The sequence below is a fragment of the Fundulus heteroclitus genome, chromosome 14, assembly GCF_011125445.2.
Source record: "Fundulus heteroclitus isolate FHET01 chromosome 14, MU-UCD_Fhet_4.1, whole genome shotgun sequence".
NCBI lineage: Eukaryota > Metazoa > Chordata > Actinopteri > Cyprinodontiformes > Fundulidae > Fundulus > Fundulus heteroclitus.
The window spans coordinates 3,541,860-3,560,352 of record NC_046374.1 but is presented as its reverse complement, the minus strand read 5'-3'; the positions used below and the strand labels follow the sequence as shown (position 1 = coordinate 3,560,352).

At 39.7% G+C, this 18,493-nt stretch overlaps 1 long non-coding RNA gene across 1 annotated transcript; it reads left to right on the top strand.

Annotated features, from left to right (window-relative positions):
• The first annotated feature begins 5,960 nt into the window (after positions 1-5,960).
• On the top strand, positions 5,961-13,444 carry LOC118565639. The gene is made up of 3 exons (XR_004932486.1): positions 5,961-6,006; positions 12,078-12,237; positions 13,326-13,444. It is a non-coding gene; the product is annotated as an uncharacterized LOC118565639 (long non-coding RNA).
• The last annotated feature ends 5,049 nt before the right edge of the window (positions 13,445-18,493 follow it).

Here is an 18,493-nt window from a genome sequence, read left to right as displayed (position 1 = left end):
TTATATACAATTAAATACACTATAGTATATTGAAACCATAGAACAAAACCTTTTTACCGGCCCAAGCATTTGTTTAACAAATGAAAGTACTATATAAACGTTTTTTTTATTATTATTTACAAATAAGCTGTAAACTAATAATTTTAATCAATACGAACTGAAGGCTTCAAATTGCGGAGATCAGCGTGGCCCACCGCGACCCGAGTCATTGGATTAGAACGGGAGAAAATTAAAAATTATTATAAAAAAAATACAAAGTACAGTAGGACAAATAGTGACTCGTGTGTATTTCACTGCTCTTTTGACTGAGGCGCTGCATCCGTGACTCCGGTCTGTAGTGTTTTTTCTTCTAAAGCCCGCGGTGCAGGTGAGTTTTTTTTTTCGAGAGAAGAACACATTTTTATCGGTAGTTGTCACTCTTTTTTTCAAAAAAGATTCTTATAAACCGACACGCCACCTGATGAGAACTGTAATGAACGGCTCATCAATGCAAATCCGTGAAGCAGCGAGACCGTGAAAGGTGAACCGCAATATAGCGAGGGTTCACTATATATATATATATATATATATATATATATATATATATATCTATATATATATATATATATATATATATATATATATATATATATATATATATATATGCTGTTTATTCACTAATGTCTAACAACAACTTTGTATCTCCTAGTATTAGAAAACTTACATTCTGATCAAAAATATAAACAATGTCTTTTCATCTTGCTTGTGAAAAGTTATCCCTCGAGCCCTGACATAAATAATCCCTCGATTTAAACAAAAATGAGCCGCACAGTGCTGAGGCATCATTAGTGTGAGCTTGAATCAGCAGGATTAGGTATCAAGTCGACCGCCCCAAGGTGGCGCCCGTAATTCCTGCGCAGCGACAGTCAATGCGGGGTCTACTCTTATATTATGTCTATGGACACAACCATGTTAGCGGCTAACGCTTAGCATGTTGCTAACCGGAAGTAGCTCTAGGAAGGTCTCACCAACTTCTGCTTCACAGAGTTTGTACTTCCTTTAGTAGTTTGTAATGCCTTTAACATTTTTATTCACATATTTCATTTTTTCATGTTACATTGAAGTATTTAATCATGTTTTAATAACACCAATTTTCCATGCTGCTTGGATGCAGACCTTCTCCTGTCGACTGTTTTTTTTTGGGGAGGCTTAGTTGCTAAAGGAGGCCGATCTGACACATGGCCTCTGGTGAGCTTTGGTGACATTAAGTATTGCCACCCTTTTTGAGGAACTTCCCAGTACAGGATTTGGACCAAACTAACAGAGTACAATCACCCGGTGATACTGGACACAACCATAGACGTATATAAAGAGTAGACCCCGCATCGACCGCTCTCGCCTATAGGCGCTGACGAGATTTAGGGGCGCCATCTTGGGGCGGTCGACAACTCCGCTCAGTCTAATGTGTTAACCAGGTGCAGAATCAATTTTAATCAACTATAACTCGTTTAATGTTGAACTAATTTTCACATTTGTTTAGCTTAAAACTTTAAAACTATAGCTATTATAACAAATGGTCCAGTGCGTTTAAATAATCTTAGTGGGGTTAAAAGTAATAGAATATTCTGACATGATGTATGTATGTTTCAAAACACAGCCACGCACACATTTTTTATAATTTTTTTATTGCTATATAAACAAACACATTTGTACATGTACATATGTACATATACTTCCCAAAAGAACCCGTGATGGGCGAAATCTGTAAAGTAGTAACCTTTATTTTTTTTACAATTATTATATACAATTAAATACACTATAGTATATTGAAACCATAGAACAAAACCTTTTTACCGGCCCAAGCATTTGTTTAACAAATGAAAGTACTATATAAACGTTTTTTTTTTTTATTATTATTTACAAATAAGCTGTAAACTAATAATTTTAATCAATACGAACTGAAGGCTTCAAATTGCGGAGATCAGCGTGGCCCACCGCGACCCGAGTCATTGGATTAGAACGGGAGAAAATTAAAAATTATTATAAAAAAATACAAAGTACAGTAGGACAAATAGTGACTCGTGTGTATTTCACTGCTCTTTTGACTGAGGCGCTGCATCCGTGACTCCGGTCTGTAGCGTTTTTTTCTTCTAAAGCCCGCGGTGCAGGTGAGTTTTTTTTTCGAGAGAAGAACACATTTTTATCGGTAGTTGTCACTCTTTTTTTCAAAAAAGATTCTTCTAAACCGACACGCCACCTGATGAGAACTGTAATGAACGGCTCATCAATGCAAATCCGTGAAGCAGCGAGACCGTGAAAGGTGAACCGCAATATAGCGAGGGTTCACTATATATATATATATATATATATATATATATATATATATATATATATATATATATATATATATATATATATATATATATATATATATATATGCTGTTTATTCACTAATGTCTAACAACAACTTTGTATCTCCTAGTATTAGAAAACTTACATTCCGATCAAAAATATAAACAATGTCTTTTCATCTTGCTTGTGAAAAGTTATCCCTCGAGCCCTGACATAAATAATCCCTCGATTTAAACAAAAATGAGCCGCACAGTGCTGAGGCATCATTAGTGTGAGCTTGAATCAGCAGGATTAGGTATCAAGTCGACCGCCCCCAAGGTGGCGCCCGTAATTCCTGCGCAGCGACAGTCAATGCGGGGTCTACTCTTATATTATGTCTATGGACACAACCATGTTAGCGGCTAACGCTTAGCATGTTGCTAACCGGAAGTAGCTCTAGGAAGGTCTCACCAACTTCTGCTTCACAGAGTTTGTACTTCCTTTAGTAGTTTGTAATGCCTTTAACATTTTTATTCACATATTTCATTTTTTCATGTTACATTGAAGTATTTAATCATGTTTTAATAACCCCAATTTTCCATGCTGCTTGGATGCAGACCTTCTCCTGTCGACTGTTTTTTTTGGGGAGGCTTAGTTGCTAAAGGAGGCCGATCTGACACATGGCCTTTGGTGAGCTTTGGTGACATTAAGTATTGCCACCCTTTTTGAGGAACTTCCCAGTACAGGATTTGGACCAAACTAACAGAGTTAAATCACCCGGGGATACTGGACACAACCATGTTAGCAGCTAACGCTTAACATGTTGCTAACCGGAAGTAGCTCTAGGAAGGTCTCACCAACTTCTGCTTCACAGAGTTTGTACTTCCTTTAGTAGTTTGTAATGCCTTTATCATTTTTATTCACATATTTCATTTTTCATGCTACATTGAAGTATTTAATCATGTTTTAATAACACCAATTTTCCATGCTGCTTGGATGCAGACCTTCTCCTGTCGGCTGGTTTTGACAAAGACAAATCCTTTTCACACTCAAAAGATTTGATTTAAAATCCCCAAGTGATAAAAGCCTACGACCAAGGAACTCGGAAGCTTTGCCTTGACGGTACGCGCACCACCAGGCGGGCGCCCTTCTTCAACTTCTTCAGAAGTTGAACGTTTCTAGTTATTATTATTATTATTATAGTACCGTTAATACAGCCCGAACCGTAGGGTCTACCCCCACAAACTATATATCAAAACGTGCGTCTCGACGCCGCGATCAGGGCTTTTTGTACTTGACGCCGTTTCGACTTACAGTTGGAACAAAATTCGCAAAAAAACACTTCTTAACACAATTGACCTCTCAATAATGCTCGGCTGAGCACGACACTGTTGTTTTGGTCGAGTGGGTTAGGTGTCGGGCTGCAAAGCAGAAGATCGAAAGTTCAAATCCAAGCTCTGCCAATTTTAGAGAATTACATTTTCACCCAATATTTAATTTCCCTTTGGCTTTAAAAACGATTTTTCAATTTAAATCAATACAGTTTCACCTCATGCCTTTAACTTTTTTATTCACATATTTATTTTTTCATGCTACATTGAAGTATTTAATCATGTTTAATAACATCAATTTTCCATGCTGCTTCGATGCAGACCTTCTCCTGTTGGCTGTTGGCTCATTAGCAGCCTCATTTGTTGTGGTCTGTTGTCATTCACACAGAACAATAAACCGTGCCAGCCGACATGAGTTTTACAAACGGCAAAGCTTTGTCTTAAGCAGAAACGTGCCTCTACTCCGCGCTGCGTTCTCAGACCAGTGTGATGCGTTCCCGAGCGTCAGAAAGCTATGTTGCATTCAGGAGCATGGGACATTTCTAATTTACAATATTTTTTTTTTTTTACAAGTAACAATTAAATAACTTGAACAACTGGTATAAGTGAATGATGATAAAGGAATTTATTTAACATGTTTTGGGACAATTTGTATTCAGACGTTTTAAGAAAACATTAAAGTATTTTATGTATTGTTTATTAATTAATTTCATATTAATACTTAATCTCCTCCTTTTCCTGTCAAATCCTGCCTCAATCATTTCGCTGTCTCTCCTTATTATTGTAAACTTTGTAATGTAACGAGAGTTCAGTGACATCCTACAATCAGGCTTAGGCTACTGGAGGATATCAGTGCCAGTTTTTCTCACTCTACTGATTTCTACTGTTGTCCAGTTTTGCATTGCATTGCATTGAAATGAAAGTCACATTTCCTGCCACACTTGTTTGCTGCTTCTCCACCGAAGCCAGGCCTGCAAGCTCTCCACCATCAGTCATCACTTATCAGTTACCCTCCTTCACTGCCTTGAATTTTAGTCATACTCAAAAACTGCTAGTTGAAAGAATAATTAATTTCATTATTATTTTCTGTTTAAATATCCAGTCATATTCACTGAATTAGAACATCTTTTTAGAATGTTTTTTAGTCTGAAAATGACAAGTACCTTTTGAAATTAACCCTAATGCAGGAACCAAACTTGTCCTTAAACCACAATAATTGTATTTATTTTACTACTATAATGTACTATTTTAATCTTAAATCTTATTTTTATTAGTTGGGATGGCTGCCAGCACAACACTGCATTATGTCCTCGTGACAGAAATCATCGCTAGAAAAATGCATTATCATCATTCAACAATGATTACTGAAAAGACATACTTCGTTCCTGCAGTTCCTATACTGTCCACGAGTGGCGCTGTGTGAGACAACAAGCAGTACTCTTTGAGTTCCGGGTCAGAGGTGAACTCCTCCGTCTTGTGGCTGCTATTGCTTGCTGTGCTGCCGTTTTTCCTAATTACTGAAGGATATTGTTGAATCAAGTCCAATTTACCCAGACGAAGGGTGTTCCATTGGGTGTTTTCCTTGCAACTACGTGATGGTGAGTCGTTTATTTAATGTCGGTTTTATATTTTGGTAGAAATGCGGTGGCTAGGCTACGCCACTGAGCTATATGCTACACGTATTGGCATCTTAAAAATGGTCTTATAAGCTTAAAAGATCATTCTACTATTGTTGACTTTGTGGCCGAATACAAGATATGTTCTCAAAGCGTTAAATAAGCCCTTTGATTTTTCAACATTTTGTCTTTTAGGATAATTTTAAGTTACTTTTCATAAAATTTGTCAATGGCCTATGGAAGTCTGGAGGGATGGCAGTAAAAGCCTAACAGCAGCGCGATCTCTCCTCGGCTGCAGCGCCGGTAAAGAGCTGCGTGAAGCTGACACCCCACCCACAGAAAAAAACTCAGTTAAATAGACGGAATGGTTAGTGCTTCGTTTGTGCCGTTAAAATTAGCGTTTCTGCTGTTTTGGTTTTGAAGATATTAAAGAATATTTGTTAAGGTCATCCAGAGTTCACCATCTCCCTATTTTGCTTCGAATCCGATCAAACTGGGCTACTTTTTTAGTGCTTCGTTTGTGCCGTTAAAATTAACATTTGTGCTACTTTGGTTTCGGAGATATTATGAATTTTAATTTCAGCCGATGACGTCATTCCAGACCGCCGCTTCAAAATGTGCTACGTTTTTCTTTCTTTGCTGGTGCTGAGCTGGATCCGAAGCAAACCGCAGTGGACTACTTTTTCAAACACGCAGTGACCATTTCGAAGAAGAATGTTTTGAACATGACATGAGAGTGAGGATTTTCGGTAAGTTGATTTTCTCCTCCGCTGCAGCGCCGGTAAAAGCCGTGCTGCAGCGGAGCGCTGCGCGCGCACACACACACGCACACACACACGCACACACACACACACACACAACACACACACACACACACACATATAAACTGTAGGACCCGACAGAGTTTGCCCTGGAAATAAGTACGGCTGGATTCCGTCAAAAGTCCGGTTTCTGTCAAGAAACTCTTCTAAAAAATCCATATCGCTATCAGATGATGATAGCTCCTCGCAAGGACGTGAAGAGACTGTTGGAGGGGCAGGTGCTCAAAGTTAAAAGAGGGCGCATGGGGCACGGATTTAAAACACGATACAGAAACATACCTTGCTATACAACCGGCTGAACTGTACCAACCCTTACTATAAAGAATGTAACATGGAATCAAGGGCGTAGGTTTGATTTGAACTTTGGTAGGGACACTATTGGTCCAAAGCTTCATTGGTCCTACACAATATGCATGCTCCTATTTTTTGATGCTTGATTTGAGCATTAGGATGCGTTTTGCCTGTCTAAAAAGAAAAGGCAGCATTATTTGCTACATTTATACAAATTTTATAAGCACGACACACACTATATGCTGTTTGTTTATCTTTAAAGCATCACAGGATCTGATCAATGTCGAATTGGGACTTTTTCCCACTTTGAAAAAGTTTGCATTTGAACTTACCAGCAACAGAGACAGATGGTAAATACGTGCCTATTAAACCAAATATATTCAAAATATGTCTGTTGTCTAGATATATCCTGTATTTTATTTTGAAGATATAGAAATGTGCAGAGATAAACCCCACTCTTATTCTTCTTTTAAATCTAAGAAACTCTGTCAGCATCATAAAACACAGCAAAATTATACATTCAAGGGACTGCAAATAAATGTATTGTATTTACTTTGCACTGGAAGTAGAAGTGTCACTGACACTGACAGCATTTCAAATTTTAAATTCAAACTTCAACAAATGTACAATTGCACTGTAGTTACTCTTTTTAGCCCATTTCATGTAATTTATCTTAACATTCCAAACACATTTCTTACATCATATATCTGAAGTGTAGATAACAGCTTCTCCTTACCAACATCCTCTCAGACAACTAATTATTTCCCTAACAATAGTGAGATTTCAATGTTTAAATGTGCAGTAAATCTTAATACATAAGGAGCATGGAGGACCCAATACTGTACTTTAAGTAAGATTAGTGACACCAAGACTGAGTTGTCACATGAGTGGTTGTCCATTTCATTATTGAAATGAGAACATATTAATATACTATTGGGATATACTAGTAAGACTATTAAAGAACAGCAGATTAATCTTTAAGATATGTAAAGGCCTATATTAAATTAATTTTGCAACCACATCAATAGATTCAATAATTTTTTCTTTTTGTCTTATTAAAATTGGTGGGGGTGTCGGCGACGTTGCAGCGTAAACAGGGGCGTAATGCAGCCGCTGTCGGGTGAACATTATTGCACACTGATAGCGCAAAGAAAACTAAAATGATGCGGCTTGCTGCTGCTGCAGCGCATTGACTCTGCTTCTCCCGGCACCGTCTAGCGATCACCACCTCCCCTCCGCCGCTATTTAAGTAGAACAATGACCAGTGCAAAATTAAGTTCTATTTACCGAAGATGAAGTGTAGACTGCACATTCTGTTTGTAGTATGATGGCTCCCACAGTCCATTGAGATTGTCTGCCTGCATCCTTTTCATGGATATTATTAATTTCTTTCTTCTTTCCTCGTCCTTTGGTAAATGACAGAAACGTACATCCGACGATTTGGAATGCCTCTGTGTGCAACCGGGAGCACAACAAGTCGTAGACATTGTTTAGATTCCAAAAATAAACTAACTAAAAGTACGTTCTAAACACCCGTTTTGTAATGATAGTAGACGGGAACAGTTCTGCTTTTGCCTACCCGCGGGACCCGGATGTGGCGCGGACGTCACGCATGACGTCACACGTGAACTGGTCTATAGTGCATCGTGACAAACAGAGCGTTGGGACTTGCTCAACAGCGGGTCCGCTGAGTGACATCAACAAAATGGGAGGTGACAGTACTATTCTGGAACAAGATGGGTTCCTCCACATAACATGATTAAAAGAAAATTATTCTTAACTAAAAAAAACATATAATTTATTGCACAGTATGTAGTAGTTTTATATTTAAAGTACTTTCAGCAGTTTGATTTCTGATTTTGACCGGACTTCTCCTTTAAGCAGAAACGTGCCTCTACTCAGCGCTGGTTCTCAGACCAGTGTGATGCGTTCGCGAGCGTCAGAAAGCTATGGTGCATTCAGGAGAATAAGACATTTCTAATTTACAAGGAAAGGCACATAAAACCAAACACAGCCCGAACCGTAGTGTCTACCCCCACAAACTATATATCAAAACGTGCGTCTCGATGCCGTGAAGTGTGCTATTTGTACTTCACTCCATTTCCAGTTACCATGGCAACGAAATTAGCGAAAAACCACCTATTGCCTGTTTAAAGTTTGTTCTGTTTTTTCAGTTAATAAATATGTTTATGTCAATGTCAGAAGTGCCTTTTTGGGGCTAAAGACAAAATAACCAAAGCTGTTGATCTGTGATCGACAGTACTCCATTGCAAAAAGTTATATATTACAATATACATGCTAAATTATGGGAAACCACAAGGAAAGCAAACTTAAAAAATCCAAATCAACAACAAATGTAACAAAACAGAAAAAGCAGTGCAAGCCTCTAAGTAAACTAGGAGTTATTTCACAAGTGCACAATGATAGAAAAAGGCTTCTTTTAAAATCGTTGCCAACTTTGGAAACGTGCTTGTAATGGTTTCATTCTAGGGCCCCACAATTCCTAGCAATGCAATGGGAGAACCACCCATGCAGATAAAGACAGCAAACATTGAAAATGGAAACATAAGCTTGTTGTTGCTAAGTATCTGGTTGCTACAACTTCCAGAAGGTGTAGGTTTTGTTTGTGTCACATTAACATATTTAAATATTATGTTGAGCACACCTTTTTGTTATATGTTACCCATAAACACATTGAATCTGGTACAGAAATGTCCAGTGCTGAAATGGCTGCAGACTTTCCGGGCTGGGCTCTATAGTCACCACAGGTGCTGTCCAGTGCCTAATCCAATGAGACTCTGAGTGCTAATGGAGGTAAGGCCCCTCTGTCTTAAGTTTTGACCCGTGGCAAAAGGTTTTAAATACTAAAATATTGGAAAATCTTGGGGTATTTGTCTTACCTTCCACAGTGTCAGCACACTGATTCAATTGGTTTTAGTGTCTTCCCTGTGTTGTTTTCTGATGTTTCTTTAATGACAACAGTTTTACATAGAAGACAGACATTTTGCCTTCCTGCACACAAATCTTTTTTCAAACACTTGTATCAAACCTCTGCTTAAGAAGAACCTCTAAAAACATTTGATTTAAAATCCCCAAGCAATAAAAGCCTACAACCAAGGATAATTTTTAAACAACCAAAGATATTTGAAATAAGCAGCATTCGATCTGAACAGCTTACAATTTCCTTTCCACCACATACAGAGAGAGACACATTTATAATTCTTACAAGCTCTTAACAGATATACCTTACACCCTACAAAAGCTCAGCCTAACCAAACACTCAGAAGCTTTGCCTTTAACGGTTACGCACACCACCAGGCGGGCGCCTTCTTCAACTTCTTCAGAAGTTGAACGTTTCTAGTTATTATTATTGTTTATTAATATTCCGTCACCGTTAATACAGCCCGAACCGTAGGATCTACCCCCACATACTATATATCGAAACGTTCGTCTCGACGCCGCGATCAGGGCTTTTTGTACTTGACGCCATATCGACTTAGGGTTGGAACAAAATTCGCAAAAAAACACCGAAAAATGGTCATTTTCAACCCTCTACTGTGTCGTCATGCTTTCACCTACGAACATCGTTTAGCTTTCAGTTTGTAGATAGATCTTTCAACTATTCAGAAGTGAAAACGGAATGTGCATATCTTTTTTATCGTTTTCTCATCATGCCATTTTCAGTTACCATGGTGACAAAATTCTCCAAAAAACACCAAACTACTCGCTCAATTTTCACTCTACGTGCACAAATTTTACATCAACACGTAGGTATTTCTGTCTGGATTCAGGAAATGTAACCCTCATTGGTGTAGGTCTTTTAGTTTTCTTTCAAATCACCTCAGACCGGCAACAACCCCAAAGTTAAACTTATGCGAAAAAGACCAACAACTTCAGCCTACTCGCTCAATTTTCACTCTACGTAGACAAATTATACATCAAAACGTAGGTCTTTTTGTCTGGATTCAGAAAATGTAAACCTCATTGGTGTAGGACTTATAGATTTTTTTTCATCACGCCCATTTTCACCTACCGTGGTGACAAAATTGTCTAAAAAACAACAAACAACTTTAGCATACTCGCTCAATTTTCGATCTACGTGCACAAATTATACATCAAAACGTAGGTATTTCTGTCTGGATTCAGGAAACGTAACCCTCATTGGTGTACGATTTTATAGATTTTTCGCAAATCACCTCAGACCGGCAACAACCCCAAAGTCAAAGTTATGTAAAAAGACCGAACAACTTCAGCCTACTCGCTCAATTTTCACTCTACGTAGACAAATTATACATCAAAATGTAGGTCTTTTTGTCTGGATTCAGGAATGTAGCCCTCATTGGTGTACGATTTATAGATTTTTTGCAAATCACCTCAGACCGGCAACAACCCCAAACCCTCCCCAAATTGGCTACAAAAGCTGTAGTTGTTGGGATTTTTCCATGCAGCAGAGAGCCAGCCAGGGCCGGTCAATCAAAGCCATAGTCGTACTAAGGGGCCGCTTGGGCCCTCTGGTGTAATGGGGGGGGGGGGGCGCCTCAAATTATTTTTTTTTATTTATTTTTTTTTTTTTTTTTTACAAGTAACAATTAATAACTTGAACAATTGATATAAATGAATGATGATAAATGAATTTGTTTAATTTATTTATATTATTTTGTATTCACTTCATTCATTGTCCAACCCCTGTATGTGTATATATATATATATATATATATAATATATATATATATATATATATATATATATATATATTAATATATAATATATATAAATACATACCTATATAAAACAATAATATGCACACATACATATGCCTACATGCACATGTACTGACATATATTCACCTGGTGATAGCAGAAGTTCCTTCGGATCATTGCACAGGTTATCGCACAGTGAATTACATAGATTATTGCACATTGGTTACAGTTACAGTGCAGCACTGTATAATCTGATAGCAGCAGGAATGAATGGACTTGCGGGTACGCTCCTTTTTACAGACAGGATGTCTAAGTCTGTCACTAAAGGAGCTGCTCAGCTCCTCTACAGTCTGGTGCAGGGGGTGGAAGGTGTTGTCCATGATGGATGTGAACTTGGACAACACCCTCCTCTCAGCTACTTCCTCCGCTGAGTCCAGAGTGCAGCCCAGGACAGAAGTGGCCTTCCTCACCAGCTTATTCAGCCTCATTCTGTCCCCGTTCTGCGCTGCCTGGAGCCCAGCAGACGACAGCGTAGAGAAGGGCTGAGGCCACCACAGAGTCATAAAAAGTCTTAAGCAGGGGCCTGCTCACTCCAATGGACCTCAGCCTCCTCAGGAGGTGGAGGCGGCTGTGGCCCTTCTTATACAGAGCGTCGGTGTTATGAGTCCAGTCCAGCTTATTACTGACGTGAACACCCAACAAAAGAGTCCTACGTCTCTGATTTCAGCTTCATAAATGTGAATATTTCTGTTTTCTTTGCTCATTTATGGCAATAAACTGAGTATCTCCATGTTTTGTTGACAGAACAAGAGATTTGGGGAAACACTGACATTTTTCAAAATTTTGTAACATTTTATTATTGTAGCAACAATCAATTAATTGTTTAAAATAATCAATAGATTAATCAACAATGAAAATAATCTAGACCCAGAGTTTGTCTTTGCATCGTGTTTACTCCTGTGAGCTATAAAAATGAATTAGCTTTGAACTGTTTTTGTTCCCCCTTAGGTCACAGCAGTGTCAGAAATTGGTGGGAGGACTGTGGATGAGGCCACGAGATGTATGATGTTCTTCATCATGGACTATGGCCTGTCAAGGCAGTACAACTTTGTGGGCTGGAATGGAAAGTAGGAATTCAGGACTTTAAATCTGTTTGAAGTCATATTTGGTAAGTGCATACTGGATAATAACTGTAATATAGTAACTTTAGGATATTTGTGTCTGTCGAGGGAAATTTATGTATGTTAGGGTTAGGGATAGGGGAAATACAACCCCACCTACAAACAACCGCACCTGGCTTGATGGAGAAACCAGGAGAACAGCTGAGCATCTTTACGATAATGCACTTTTACTTTCGCCCTCTGGGGGAGCCTCGCTGGAAAATCAACCCCGGTTGCATAGTATACCTTTAACTGGGACTAGTTTGTGGTCAAGTATTAATTGAGGTAACGGCAGTATACCTGTATGAATTGAAATTTAAATCTTGCGCTCCAAGCAAATAAGCACGCACACATGCGCTAGAAATCAGAAAGAGGAAAGGCGGGATTAAGGCAGTAATACCAATGAGAGTTAAGTTTAAAAAAATGCACAGAGCACAGTCACGTGTGCTGCCGATTTAAAGGGGGCATGCAGTCAGACAGCGGCAGCAAGCAGCCGCGGAGCCTGCGAGAGGAGAAGAGGGAACAGTGAGGCACGTTTATGTGGATCATTGTAACCGTCTGCCACGGTAACTGTGGCAATTTAGATCTAATTATTTTTATTTTGGACATGCACACACACACACATAAAAAAACACTGACAAAAGGGCACTTTGGGCATCAAGGGGCAAGGGGCGGGTGACCAAGCCCCCCGCCCCCTCTGCACGTCCCTGCTGTTAGCTGTGATATCACTTCTGTCTTTCCTCAGCCAAACCGGCGCCTTTCAGTTTTTTTCAGGTGCGCCCCCTGCTGTCGGGAAGTCTTCTGCTTCTTCTTTTTCTTTATGGATTTTTTTTTGGCGGTTGGCACGCAACCAAATGGTGCATTACCGCCACCAACTGGTATGGAGTGTGGATCAGAATGGCCCCTTCTTATTTATACTAAACAAAACAAGTCACAATCAAATTAACAAAACAATATAAACAAAACCAAAAAAGATTTCAAATCCTCTCAATTACATTTATTAATCTAAGATAATGAAAAATAATCACATAACAATTATCTCTGGAGTTTTTCTAAGTATTTCTATTAAATCAAATTGTCTTCTTTTCCTTTTTAGATTTTGGACCATTTCTCTCCTTTCTCTTTCATACTTCCTACAGTATACCATAACGTGTTCAACTGTCTCTTGTTGCTCACAATATTCACATCTGCCATTGTTATGTTTACCTATTTAGAATAATGTTATATTTAATCCTGTGTGCCAAAATCTAAGTCCTGATATAATTGTTTCTTCTCCTAAGTTCTTCCTTGCCCATCTCATTTTTCCCACTCTCCTCTGGATCATGTAAAACCATCTTCTGTTTCTCTCCTCCCATTGCTTTTGCCACCTTTCCTTCATATTCTGATTAATAATGCTCTTTATTTCCATCTTACTAATTTTTAACTGACACATCAATGTCTTTTCTTGTTGTGGCATCTTTTGCAGCCTATCTGCCATTTCATTTCCTTTAATTCCCATGTGTGCTGGTACCCACAAAAATATGACTGTAATGTCCCATCATTTGAATTCTGCTATAATGTTTGCTGGATTTCTATCAAAATATCTGGTCTACTGTCTGAGTGGTTTTATCGGTAAACTGATTAGTGATGAAGATGAATCTGAACAAATAATCACTCTCAGAGGTCTTATTTCTTCTACCCATTGCATTGCAACAAAATTGCTAACATTTCTCTTGTGTATACTGATATATTATTACTTGTCCTCTTTCCTACTGTAATATGAAACTCTGGAACATAAAAGATACTCCTATCTTGTTATCTAAACTTTTTTGATGCATCTGTGTAGATCTGAATGAAACTAGTAAATATTAATATATTCCTGTATTGTATTTGAATAAAAAAAAAAAAACCCTGACCTTATTTCCCTTTCGTAATAGTGTTTACATCTACTTTAGCTTCAGGTAGTATCCAAGGTTGTACTGCTGTCAGTGGTACTGTTGAACTGAACATTAAATCAGTTAATTCTAATTCCATTGCTTTTTTTGTCTAACTGTCTACCCAAAGCTTTTTCTCTCCCTCTTCTCCATTTCCCAACAAGATGTTAAAGTGCTCTGTGCTAGATGATCTTCACTATGACCCTGTAAATTAGCCCAATAGTTTAGAGATAACTGAATTCTTCTCAATGTCGGGAAGTCTGAACAACAACAACTCTTAATGCATCACGTGACTTTTGGCACAAATTTACCGCAGCGTGGGTGGGATTGTATCGTAGTTGAGCAGAGGCTGTTTTGTGCGAGCAGAGGCTGTTTTGTGCGAGCAGAGACCATTTTGTACTCGAGGAAACTTATAAATGATATTTTGAGCGCAAGGTAGGCGGACAGTTTGCAAAACAATTTTTTTTGTGTGAAACATATCTTTTTGTGTGCAAAACAAGTTTTATTTGTGTGCAACACCTGTTTTTGTGTACAACCTTTCAGCTGAAGGACTTTTAACTGCATTCAACCAGTAAATAATGTTTAAAACCAGGGGTGTCAAACGTACGGCCCGCCGAACGATTGTATCTCCATCGCTGATTTTTTTGTGAGTCGGGTGGGGGTGGGGGGGGGGGGAGCGCTGCCGTACGGGTTCGTGTGAATCGCCCGGTGGACGCACAGGGAAAATGCGTGACAGCCTTCTGCGGTGGCTGGCGGGAGGCGGTGCGCGGTACCCAGCGGTGCTTGGCTGCGAGGGCCGCTCATCGCCCGCTTGCGGCTTAATTATTATTATTATTATTAGGCCCGAGCAGCTAAGCGCTGCGAAGGCCTATTGTAACTGCAGATTTTATATTATTAGGCCCGAGCAGCTAAGCGCTGCGAAGGCCTATTGTAACGCAGATTTATTATTATTAGGCGCCTGCCATAGCATTTGCAATGAGGAGGCAGTGCTGTGCGATGCAAATGCATGGAGGCACCTATTACTATTCAACTCTAAACGGATTATTTATTAGGCGCCGCATAGCATTTGCAATGAGGAGGCAGTGCTGTGCTTCGCACAGCACTGCCTCCAATGCAAATGCATGGAGGCACCTATTACTATTCACCTCTATACGGACTCTTTATTATTAGGCGCCTGCCATAGCATTGCAATGAGGAGGCAGTGCTGTGCGAAGCACAGCACTGCCTCCAATGCAAATGCATGGAGGCACCTATTACTATTCACCTCTAAACGGCTTATTTCTTATTTTTATTTTCTTACATCACGATAAATGCGGCCCGAACCGTAGCGAGCACCCCCACGATATAGGTATCAAAACTTGTGGCTCGATTACGAGATGTGTGCTACTACTTTTATTGGGTTTCGAGTTACCATGGCAACAAAATTAGCGAAAACCCACCCCCAAAAAACCCATAGGAATGAATGGAGTCGGGTAGAAAGAAAGCCTCAAAAAAGCCTCAAAATGACCATTTTCAACGCTGTACTGTGTCGTCATGCTTTCACCTACGAACACTGTTTTAACTTCCAGTTTGTAGATATATCTGTGACCTACTCAGAAGTGAAAACGGGACGTGGATATCTTTTATCGTCTCTTCACAGTTACTCCTCAAGCTCATGTCCGAAAATCAGCGAAATCATCGTTTACAATGAAAGTCAATGACGGAATTCTCCAACCGCTAGAGTGGGCCACTCTAGCTTTTTTTAAAGATTTCAAAACTCCGAACAACTTGACCTTACTCACTCAATTGTTACTCTATGTAGACAAATTATACATCAAAACGTATGTATTTTTGTCAGGATTCGGGAAATGTAACCCTCATTGGTGTGGCATTTATAGATTTTTTCGCAAATCACCTCAGAACGACACAAACCCGAAACCTCCTCCATTCATTTCCTATGGAGTGGTTTTGAAAAATGACGTCTGAAAATCCAAAACATCACATGTTTCGCATCGTCACTACTCCTAAACCTTTTATGTACAGGCATGAGACTTTCACACATGAATGTCCCCAACCCTTCTGGCACTCAAGAAAAAGGAATTTTGTGGATAACTGTTACGGTTTTTCCACAGGAACAATTGTTCGGAGAGAGTACGAATGTGCAAAATCCTGAAATCGCTTGAGCTGCATTTTCCCACATCATCCACTTTTACATCGTCGCTGTGCCTACACCGATTTTTGTAAAAATATGAAAATGAGCTACATGGTCATCAAAAGCCTGCTGATACTCACAGTGAAAGAATTATTTTGATATCTCTTATACTTTTTTAGCCAGAGCGATTTGTTCGGGATCATTTTCAGAGGATTTCTGAAATTTCATAAAAAATGTCCTTTAGATCATAATTTTTTACGCCTTTATTAAACTTTTTCCAGCAAAAACCGATAGCAAGTCTTCTTCCCCTATCCTTTACGAAATAAACACAGAAAAAATTACGTCTCTACCATTACGGTTCCGGAGAAATCGTTCGTTGTTCGAGGCAAAGTTCTCCATTATAATCCAATAGGCAGACTTGGACACCAAGTGTCTGCACTTTTTTAGACTGGCCCGCTGCAGCAGCTGTGTCAGTGAGTTTTTGCCATGACGACGGAACTCTGAGGGCCATAGGGAGACACTCCATTGAGATAGAATGGCAACTTCGACGCCCGCTGCAGCGGCTGTGATTAATGTAGAAATCTGAAATTCGCACAGTCACTTCCTCTTAAACATTTTAAAATTTTCAAGTGACTTTCAGCCATGTGTCAGTTTTCTGTGCCATTTTGGATATCACATGCTTTCCTATAGGGCCTTGCTTCCAACAGGAACTGGCATGATCCCAGACACGACCCAATTGGCCAATACAGCACCACCCCACATGTGGGAAATGGAACCACACACCATTTTGGTCAAATGTTGAGTTCTGGGCCCAGATGTGGTGAGGCTGAGTGCTAAAGGAGGCCAATCTGACCCATGAACTGGTCAACGTTTGGTGACATTAAGTATTGGACCCCTATTTGAGGCACTTCCAGTACAGGATTTGGACCAAAACTGACAGAGTATATCACCCGGTGATACTGAACACAACCATGCTAGCGGCTAACGGTTAGCATGTTGCTAACGGAAGTAGCTCTAGGAAGGTCTCACCAACTTTGCTTACAGAGTCTGTTCGTACTTTAGAGAGAAAGCTCCCAAGAAATTTGGGCTACGTCGCATATAAAGCCTATCCAGCTATGAGGTGTCAAACATCAATGCTTTTCAACGGGGGATGTAAACCCATTATGCTCCCAATAATGCATGCCCATATATGGCGCTATGTATAGCTCAGAGGGAGAGTGCCAGGCTTAGCATGCAAGAGGTCGTGGGATCGATTCCCGGGTGTGGGAGACTTAGAGTTTGTATTATAATCCCCACATGTGTGTACATAAAACATGTGTGCTGATCCCATGAAGTATTTTTTTTGTACACCCGCCATTTTGAGTTACCATGGCAACGTTACAAAACAACGTATTTTCTCCCTATTTGAGGCTCATCCCAGTACAGGATTTGGACCAAAACTAACAGAGTACACTCACCAGTGATACTAAACACAACCATGTTAGCGGCTAACGGTTAGCATGTTGCTAACGGAAGTAGCTCTAGAAGCCTGTACAAACTCCTGCTTGACAGATTTGGTGAATTTTACGATTTTCTTTGTTTCAGGAACTTCTCAGTACAGGATTTCAACAAACTAACAGGTAACTCACCCGGTGATAATGAACACAGCCATGCTAGCGGCTAAACGTTAGATGTTGCTAACCGGAAATAGTTTAGGAAGGTCCACCAACGCTGCTTAGCCAGAGTTCTTCAACTTTACAGACAGAAGAGGGCTGAGTGTCAGTGAGTCTCCATGACAACGCTGCTAGCAAGAGGCTCCTAGGAGGTCCATTGACTTTAACATGGCACCTTTCAACGGACGCTGCGAGGGCTGTGAAGGACCGTAGGAACCTGAATTCGCAGTGTTACTTCTGTTGGCTATTTCTGACGGTACGGTACGCACCAAGTGGCAGGGCCTTGCTAAATTTCTTCAGAAATTTTTCTAGTTAGGAGCCTGGCCATAGCATTGCAATGAGGAGGCAGTGCTGTGCGAAGCACAGCACTGCCTCCCATGCAAATGCATGGAGGCACCTATTACTATTCACCTCTAAAGGACTCTTTATTAGGCGCCTGCCATAGCATTTGCAAGAGGAGGCAGTGCGTGCGTAAGCACAGAACTGCCTCCATGCAAATGCATGGAGGCACCTATATATTCAACCTCTAACGGCTTATTCTTATTCTTTATTATTATTCCGTCACGGC